Genomic DNA, 10,160 nt, shown 5'->3' on the forward strand with positions numbered 1-10,160 from the left:
TAGTGGTGCTGGAAGAGCACAGCAGTTCAGGCAGCATCCAACGAGATTTCGCTGCTCGTTGGATGCTGCCTGAACTGCTGTGCTCTTCCAGCACCACTAATCCAGTATTTGGTTTTCAGCATCTGCAGTCATTGTTTTTACCTAGCAAACTGGAAAGCTGGAGTGAGATATGACGGCTGGTACACTGACTCCGAAATGTTGATCTGTTATCTGTGAAGAACTAGGGTAACTTTTACACGAGATATAAGGAAAATTCCAGGTTATTTGGCCAAAAATAGGGGGTCGACTTTTGCATGAGATCAACTATTACTCAAGTCTGTACGGTAGATCTCAGCTGGAGGATTGCGTACAGTTCAAGATGCCACATGGTAAAACTACAAACACATGGGAGTGAGTACAAATGTGATTTACAAGCATGCTTCCAGGAATGAGGAACTTCGGTCTCGAGTAGACATTAAAGATCTTAGGGCAATCATCCTTCAGGAGGCAGGCTGAGAGGAGATCTAATGGAGGTTTTCAAAACCATAAGCAGGCAGGACAGAGGGGTTAAGGAGAAACTCTTCCTCCTTGTCAAAGGAACAAGAAATGTGAGGGGAAAAATTACAAGTGATTTGCAAACGAAATAAATATGATGGTGTGAGAAAACCGTATTCACACAGTGAGCAGGTAGGGCCTGGAAGTATGATGGAAGCAGGGTCGATTGAGGGATTCAGTTGAGTATTGGACCATTATTTGGATAAAATAAAGTGAGGGGGAATGGGGAGAAAGCAGGAAGTTGGTACATTGTAACAATGCGCCTTTGAAGAGCCGGTGTAGGCACAAATGGGCTGAATGGCCTCCTTCAGCAACCTAAGCTTCTGTGATACTGTAAAATCTTGAAAATATCTCTGGCTGAAAGCATCTACCCTGCTGGCATTGTCACATCACCCTCTGGAACAAGGAGGTATATTTTAAGACTTACAGTACTAACTTTTATAAACTGTTTTGTTTCCAATGACTGGGGAGAGTTAGGATTGGCTACATCCGTGCACGACTCGCTAGATAGTTGCTTGATCAAAGAATAGTTTGACATTGCATAGGAACCGATCAGCAGAGTGGGATTAGGTTTGGGTAGCTTGAGGACAAAAACGATTGATGTCATCTTTCTCTTGTTCACAATGCCGGCATCTTAAAAGGTGACGTTTGCTGACCAGTAAAACAAGGAGAGAGTTTTCACAACAGACTGTGTGGGGAAGGGGAAGAGAGTGTGTGACATTGTTGTGATTATATGGCACGAGAAAGGAATTCTAGTCACAGTAACAGACGTAGGAAGTGCAGGACATGAGCTTGCCAACTCTCCCACAGACCTGAGCGTGTTCTGGAATTGCAAGCTCACAAGTGCCTGGTATGTAATTTTTTTTTCCCAATGGACAAAGGAGGTGGAGGAGCAAGAGAAAAGAACAAAGAAGGGATGGTAAGCGAAGAGAAGAAACTATGCATCAATGCTCTTCTTGGCTGCCATCTGTGTGGTGGGTGCTGATCACTTATGCCCTTGGTAATGGTATTTTTTTGGTACCAGGGACAACTTGGATGCTTGTCTGGAGATGAATCATCTCACACTTAGGATTGACTGCTGCGTGGGCCAGGTTTCAGTCTGTCAGCGCATTACTCCCACAGCAATCAATTACTCCCCACGTTGCTGTATAGGAAAGCCTGCTCTCTGCAGGACTGAAAGTGAAAAAGATCGAACCTTCCACATACTTAAAGCATACAGAAGAGAATTCTAGATCACTGCAGGCAGTTGGTTGACAAGTTTAACACGGTGCTTTTTACATCTTGACCCTTTTGAGTGCTGAAACCTCTTTTGCCAATTTTGTTTTTCTTCATAACGAGCACAGAGAACGCTGGAGAAACTCACCAGGTCCAGCAACGTCTGTTGTGAGAGAGAGAGATTGAATTAATATTTCGAAACCAGTGGGGTGGGGGAGTCCAGAACTAGAGGGCATAGGATAGGGTGAGAGGGGAAAGATATAAAAGAGACCTAAGGGGCAACTTTTTCACGCAGAGGGTGGTCTGTGTGTGGAGTTAACTGCCAGAGGAAGTGGTGAAGGCTGGTACAATTGCAACATTTAAAATCCATCTGGATGGGTATATGAATAGGAAGGGTTTAGTGGTATACGGGCCAAATGCTGGCAAATGGGACTAGGTTAGGTTAGGATATCTGGTCAGCATGGATAAGTTGGACCGAAGGGTCTGTGTCCGTGCTGTATATCTGTGACTCTTCACAGGGAAAATAAAGCATCGTCGTCATCATCGGTGGTCCCTATAGACGAGGATGACTCTCTTCCACTCTTAGGATGAGTCTGTAGGCAATTGTACAGATCCATGGGGCTACCGCAGACTCTATCACACTTGGGGCAGGTGGTGGTCACAGGAAGGAGTGGGTCGGGTGTAGGTGTGGCAACGCATTCCTTACGCTGTTTGTGCAGGATTCCACTTTTTCTCAACGGCAAGTCTCAAGGTGCTCAACGCCTTCCCGGATGCTCCTCTCCCATTTTAGACGGTCTTGGGGCAGTGTTTCCCAGGCCTCTGTGGGAACATTGCACTTACCCAGTGAGGCCTTGTGGGCATCCCTGAGGCGCTTCCTCTGTCCCACCTGGGACTCGCTTGCTGTTTCGGAACTGGGAGTAGAGCACCAGCTTGGGGAGTCTTGTGTCGGTCATGTGGACAACGTGCCTAGCCTATTGCAGCAGATCGATGGGCTTCAGTGCCTTAATGTTGGGGAAGTTAGCCTGGTTGAAGATGCTGGTGTGGGTGTGTTTTTCCTCCCAGTGGATTCGCACAGTCAACATTGGTAGGACTGCCCTTCCTGTGTGAGATTGGTGATATCATCATTCAGATGTGACATTAAACTGAGGCTCTGTCTGCAGCCCCTCAGGTGGATGTAGAGATTCCCAGTGCATTATTTCTAACAAGAACACAGTAACACTCCCTGGTGTGCTAAATTTATCCGTCAGTTGCTGTCATAAAAGAACACAGATGTGTCTTCCTGAGCACCACTTGTCGATGCTTTACATTGAGTTGAAGAGCCCAGTGTGACCCCTGGTCTTGTGAGATGGGAGACTGCGATGATAGAAGGTACAAAGGGACAGGGCCCAGAGGAGGTCTGAATGGCACAGCAATGAGCGACCGCTGTCCGAGATGAAGCTCATAGTACAAGCCCAGGTTAGAGGCTGAAATTGTTGAACTGACTGAGTCTGAAAGACTGCAAAGTGCCAGATTGAAAGCTGCCCTTTAACCTTGTGTTGAGGCTTGTTGGAACCTGTGGAGTATTTCCTGGTTTACGAGGGAATCCTGTTCCTAGGCCAACAGGGGTGTACATTGTGGGTCACGTTCACCCAGACCATCTGGGATACCTTGGGTAAATTCACTACCATCCCTCCTCCTTATGACAATTGGTCTAGAATAGAATAGAATGCCTACAGTGTGGAAACAGGCCATTTGGCCCAACAAGTCCACATTGACCCTCTGAAGAGTGACCCACCCAGTCCCACTTCCCTACCCTACTCTGCATTTACCCCTAACTAATGCACCTAACTAGATGTCCCTGAACCTGCACATTCTGTGGGAGGAAACCAGAGCACCCAGAGGAAACCCATGCAGACGTGGGGAGAATGTGCAAACTCCACACAGACAGTCACCCGAGGCTGGAATCCCAACACGGGTCCCTGTTGCTGTGCCACTGTGCCATCTAAGTTACTGATACCCACGTGGAAAAGGATACCTTTGGCAGGAGATGAGCTCAATTTTGAAAGAAATGATAAAAATGTATTATATGTTACTTAGCAAGTTTTATTACAGCAAAGGTATGTTAAAGTGGTGCAATTGTAACATCAAAAATAAAACAAAGAAATGTAGAGAAAAAGCAGAAATTGCTGGAGAAGCTCAGCAGACCTGGGAGCATCTGTGGAGAGAAATCAGAGTTAGCGTCCTTTTTGTTTTTATGAAGAACTGTGGATGCTGGATATCTGAAACAAAGCAAAATATAAATTGCTGCAAAATCTCAGCAGGTTTGGCAGTATCTTTTTTCCTCAACTGAGGGATTCCCCACCACTGTGTTTGACGGGGCCTTTAGCCGTATCCAATACGCCTCCTGCATTTTTGCCCTCACCCCTTCCTTCCCACTAGGGTTCCTTGGTTCACACTTCCCACTCCACCAGTTTTCGCATCCAGAGGATCATAAGCTGCTTATTTCAGCCACTTCCAGTAGGATGCCACTACCAGATACATATTCCCCCACCCTCCCATGTCAGCTTTCCACAGGGATTGTTCCCTCTGGGACACCTTGGTCCACTCTCTTTCCCCCCTCCTCCCCCCCACATCTCCCCACACCCTCATGGCACCTTCCCTTGCAATTGCAGAAGTGTAATACCTGCCCATTTACTTCCTACTTCCTCAGTACCCAAGGCCCCAGACACTCCTTCCAAGTGAAGCAGTGATTTCCCTGCATTTCACTCAATTTAATCTACTCTATCCACTGCTCATAATGTGGTCTGCTGACACCGGGGAAATGGAAAAACTGCTTTGCGTAACACCTACCTTCCGTTCATAAAAATGACCTAAGCTTCCTGTTGCCTGCTACTTTGACACACCACTCTGTTTCCTGTTTCTGTCTCGGGTCTGCTGCAGTGCTCCACTGAGACTCAATACAAGCTGGAGGCACAACACCTCGTCTTCTACTTAGGTATCTTAAAGTCTTCAGCATTCCGCATTGAATTCAGCACCTCATTTTCCGTTTGTGGACTCCACAGCATTCTGGACTCAACATAGAGTTCACCAACTTTAGGGCTTGAGCTCTCCCATGTCCTTACCCCAAGCCCCACACTCCAGGCCTTGTTATCACATGGTCTGACATTACACACAGCCCATTGTTAGTCACTAACAGTCTCCATTAACAGCTATTCACTCTCCTATCCTGATTGTATCCACTCCTTTATGCAACTGTTCTTCTCTCTCTTAGGGCTCTATCTCAACCTATCGTTTACTCCTTACCCCCTTCCCCCCACTCTTTCTTCTGCATAAAAATCAACATTCCCCCTTGCTACTATCAGTTCCGAGGAAGGGTCAGTGAAATGTTAACTCTGCTTTCCCTCTCCACCGATGCTGCCAGACCTGCTGGGCTTTTCCAGTAATTTCTATTTGTTATTGAATTTAACAATTTCAGAACATGGCTACCTTCTTCCATTAGGAGAAAGTAAGGAGTGCACATGCTGGAGACCAGATTCAAGAGTGTGGTGTTGGAAAAGCACAGGAGGTCAGGCAGCGTCCGAGGGGCAGGAAAATTGACGTTTCGGGCATAAGCCCTTCATCAGGAATGTGCTTTTCCAGCACCACGCTCTCGACTACTTTCTTTCATTGTTTATTACCTACCCCATACCCCAGATCTTATCATTTAAATGGGTTGCTTTCACCACAATCAACCTATTTTCAATCACTCAGCTCCCATTACCACTTACCAAGCTTCTCTTCTTGCCTGGTTTACTAACCACCATCTGTTTGTCTGCCTACCCCTTTTCTCTCCCCTCGCCTTGCCCCATCTCTACCTATCCTCTCACTGCTTTATTGCCCCATATCAGCATTAAGTACCACCTTTCCCTAACTGCTTTTAGTTACGAAGAATGGTCTCAAAACATTAGCTCTCTTTCTGTCCACATAGTTGCTGCCAGACCTGCTGAGTTTCTCCAGCTTTCTGTTTTGGTTTGTTAATGGTAATACTAATAAGCTAGTAGCCTAGAACCCCAGGCTGATGTTCTGGTGACTTGGGTTCGAATCCCACCAAGGCAGATGGAGAAATTTTGAAATTTGTAAAAATCTAGCCTAATGGTGACTAGGTAGCTATTGTCAGGAAAAGAAACCCACCTGATTCCCTTGAAGGAAGGAAATCTGCAATCCTTACTTGTTCTGCACATGTGATTTCAGATCCACAGCAATGTAGATGACTCTTAACTGTGTAGAGTTTTCACATTCTTTCCATGTCTGTGTGGGTGCTCCAGTTTCCTTCCACAGACCAAAGATTAGATGGATTGGCCATGCTAAATTGCCCATGCTAAATTGCCCTGTAGGGTGTAGGGATGTGCACGCTAGGTGGATTAGGCAAAAGTGAAGCAGGTGCATTGATGTCTCTGTTGACAGGCTGCTAGGAGGATGCAATTAACGCACGAGAGTGGGAAAAAAAGACACAGGATTTTCAGAGCATGGCACAACTCTGCAGTGTCCACTGACTCCAAGCGTGATGCTGCTGCTCCTTTAACAAGGTTATTCTGTCCTTTCATTTTTTTCAGTGGGGTCGTAAAGGCAGAGGTTCCGATATGTCTGGGTTTATCTACTTAAAGAAGTGTTTAAGTTTTTAAAAAAACTTGTACAATGAAAGGGGAATGACCAGTTCTTCCAGTTCAGGGTTTGGTTTAGTTTGGTTTTAGCAAGCTGTTTGGTTTGCAGCTACTGGTTATGTGGCTGCTGGTCAAGGACACAGCTCCATGCTGATCCTCTCTGTCTCTCTCTCTCTCTCTGTCTCTCTCTCTCTCGCTCGTGCTCTCTCTCTCGCTCGCGCTCTCTCTCGCTCTCTCTCTTCTGTCTCCCACATCTCTCCTATAAGAACCTGTGTTTGACTTTACCTTTCCTTTTGCCAAGGGGGTGTTTATGGGGATGTTGCAAATATTTGGAACAGCGTCATTTAGTTACAATAGAGTCAATTGGGTTTTTAGATCAGTTATGTTATTCTATATTCTGTTCTCTTTTCGTCTGTAAATAAATTCAGTTTTGCTTTGAAACTGAATAGTTGGGTCAGCTGCATCACTCCTGCAATGTCACCTTTCACCTGCTTAAAGCAACTAGAAAGGTTTGGGTCTGGGCTGCCACCTTGAAATGTTTTGAGCAGGTTATGGCCTGGTCTGTAACACCTGGTTTTGTGGAACATGGCGGTAGCTCAGGATTGGGGGAACTGTTTATGTCTCAACAAAGCTTGGAATCAGTGGACACTGCAGAGTTGTGCCATGCTCTGAAAATCCTGTCTTTTTCTCCCACTCTCGTGCGTTAGTAGCATCCTCCTAGCAGCCTGTCAACAGAGACATCAGTGCACCTGCTTCATCTTCGGAACAAAATACCCCACAAAGAAATTAATGTGATTCTATCAATAATCTAACCAGCAAGGCCTACCTTTAAGGATTTTAACATTTTCATTTTGTCTCCTGCTTTCAGCGTTGGAGTGACCTAAAGCAATTGTGTGACCATTGCCCGAAATCAAGTGACCATGCGCTAACTTGCAATGACACTGCGATTGGCCAGGCAGCTCTCTGTACACATTTTAGGGCAGAACTGTATTTTGGAAGCTGTCCAACTGGAGCGATCTGCATTGAAAAGGTTTGTATCTCACTTTCTTTTCTCAACACTTTAGGGAATGAAATCGGCTGTCTAAACCCAGTCTGCCCTGTGCGCATCTCCACATTGACTTCTCTCTTCCCTCTGAAGCGGCCTAGCAAGCCACTGAGGTGTATTCAGAAATGCCACCTTCTCATCAGCCTGCTTAATTGGCACCCCATTTGCCACCTTGTGCATTCACTCCCGACTGTGTATCGCGTTCAAGGTGCGCTTGGAAGTTGCACCCGCCTCTTTTAACAACACCTTCCAAACCTGCGACCGCGACCACCCAGAAGGACACTGGTAGCAGACGCATGGGAACACACTTTGAACTGCTTCTCCACTCCTTCACCGTCTCTGGCTCCAAATCCTGGGACACCACAGCAGCATTGTGATAGTGCCCACTGCAGTGTCTCAAGGAAGCAACTTCCCACCAACTTGTCCAGGGCAGTTAGGGCTGGGCACCACATTCTGTCTTGTCATTGAGAATCCCAGTCAACAATTTTTTTTTGAGAGAGAGAAGGTCATTCAGGGATGTGTAATAAATGCTGATACCATTAGCAACACCACATTCAATGAAACTGCCCAGAAAAATAGTGGACTGTGCTTGAGGAACAAGTGTTAGCTGTTTAGCATTTTCCCAAGAACCTGGATAGCTCTTTCTGAAGTTTGTTTGGATGTGTTTAATATAGAGATGTTTTCAGTTTATTGAGAAGGTCAGTTCTGAGCTAACTTTGTCGTCCAAATAGAAAGAGATGAGTTATTCCTCAGTAACTGCCTCTCATTTTATTGAATCAATTGATTGTGCTCACTTCTTTCTAAAACAAACCGTGAATTTCAAATATTTATTTTATTTTTGTTCCAGGCATGTTTAAGGTGAGGACGCAATATTCACAGAACTAGAGCTGCTGCCAACTTCAAAAGAGTTGAAAAATGCAACAAACTATCTGCTGCTTCTGAAATATTGCTGGATATACACAGCAGATCACCTGAAGCGAAGTCTGTGTTTGGGGAATTTTAACTTGTTTGCAGATGCTTCCAACAAAAGCTGATTTTATTTTGGATTTCTTGGATTATTGATTTCATTTGTCACTATTGTGTTTGTTGCTGTGAAATGTGATTTAAAGAGCTTTGAAAGCAGTCTTCCTGAGTCCCAATGAATGCTATAAATATACTAATCCTCTATGCTTCTGAATGTAGTGCCTTTAACTCCTTCATGCTGTGAAACCTTGAGACTTAACCATTCCTAAACTGTCTCAGCTGCCCTCCCAGATTGTACCCATTGGAAATGTGAGCTCAGAGGAGGTTCTGCTGATTTATATCTGAGCTCACGGTAAAAGGTGTCCACCATCAACCCTGTGCTTCCTGACTCTCACTGGCTTCCAGTCTAGCACTGCATTAGTTTTAAAACTTCCCATTCACTCCAAATCCCTCTTTCTCAAACCTCGCCATCTACGTTCCCTTTATTTATTGTTTCTGCTCAGAGGTCAGTGCACGATGGAAGCTTTTGGCAAGAGAAGCCAGTTTGTGTGAACGTGTCAGTTGGGGGTGTATGGAATGTCTGAGTGGTTTGCAGATCACACAGAGTATTGCTTGGGCTGCAACCCTCTGATAGCTGTAAAGTCTTCCAATTCTCCAACTCTCTGATTTTCATTACCCCAGGCTGTTGGTTCCACCCTGTCTAGGCCTTAAACTCTGGCATTCTCTCTCTCAAAGCTCTTTGCCTTTTCATGGCTTTCCTTTCCCCTGAAAACCTTACACTTTTGACCAAGTCTTTCTTGTTCGCCTGTCCAAACATCTCAACATGACTGGGTGTCACATCAGTGGCTTTTGTTTTTGTAAAGTGCCTTGGGATGTCGCACTGTGGCAACTGCACTATGTAAATGCACGGGAGAAGGTGGCTGTAATGTCACCAGGACCGACCTACAGACTATAGGGACTCTTTTTCAAACCCCACCACAGCACCTAGTGGAATTTATATTTAATGAATGAATGCAGTTAATTAATCCCAAAAAGTCTGGAATAAAAGCTAATATCAGAAATTGTGAGTGCGAAACTGTCGATAGTTGTAAAAATATCCATTTGGTTCTCCCTCATTCCTATTACGGAAGGAAATCTGTCATCCTTTCATCCTACATATGACTCCAGATATGTGGTTGCCTCCTAGAGTCATAGAAATGTACAATACAGTAAAAGGCCCTTCAGCCCATCATGCTTGCACTAGTTAAAAGACAAACAACCCATTATTCTAATCCAATTTTCCTGGTTTTGGCCCATTCCCTTGGCATCACAATTGAACTTTTGAATGCTTTATGGATGTGAAATAACTCCAGAGAGGCCGGTATCCCATCACCAGGTCATCCTTGATTTACACATGCACTGTACCTGGACTCCAACCAGCCAGTCCCTAGACTGAGGAGAATCTATGACACCCCTGTTTATATATCTGTCAGTCAGGACTCCAGGATTAACAGCCCCAATTAGGGAACTCATACTCAATAATATCTAACTGGCCAATCTTGCTCCAATCACTACAAAATATTATAAGAGTTTCTGCCTCTATCATCTTTACAAGCAATGAGTTCCAGATTCCCACTGCCTTCTGGGTGTGGAAAAAAACTTTCCTCACATTCTCTATAAACCTCTTGCCCCCTGACCTAAACCTATGTCCCTGATCATTGACCCCCTCCACCAAGAGGAAAGGATTCTTCCTATCGACCCTAACTATGCCCCTCATCATTTTACACATCTCAATCATGTTCCCT

At 45.1% G+C, this 10,160-nt stretch overlaps 1 long non-coding RNA gene across 1 annotated transcript in view; it reads left to right on the top strand.

The window, feature by feature from the left end:
* Positions 1–9,399, top strand: part of LOC140469363 (uncharacterized) — a 33,842-nt gene extending 24,443 nt beyond the window's left edge. The window contains exons 2-3 of the long non-coding RNA XR_011956078.1: positions 7,237–7,398; positions 8,261–9,399. This is a non-coding gene — a long non-coding RNA (uncharacterized lncRNA). The remainder of the gene's footprint in view (positions 1–7,236; positions 7,399–8,260) is intronic.
* Positions 9,400–10,160: the final 761 nt, after the last annotated feature.

Source organism: Chiloscyllium punctatum, chromosome 49 (assembly GCF_047496795.1).
Source record: "Chiloscyllium punctatum isolate Juve2018m chromosome 49, sChiPun1.3, whole genome shotgun sequence".
NCBI classification, from domain to species: Eukaryota; Metazoa; Chordata; class Chondrichthyes; order Orectolobiformes; family Hemiscylliidae; genus Chiloscyllium; species Chiloscyllium punctatum.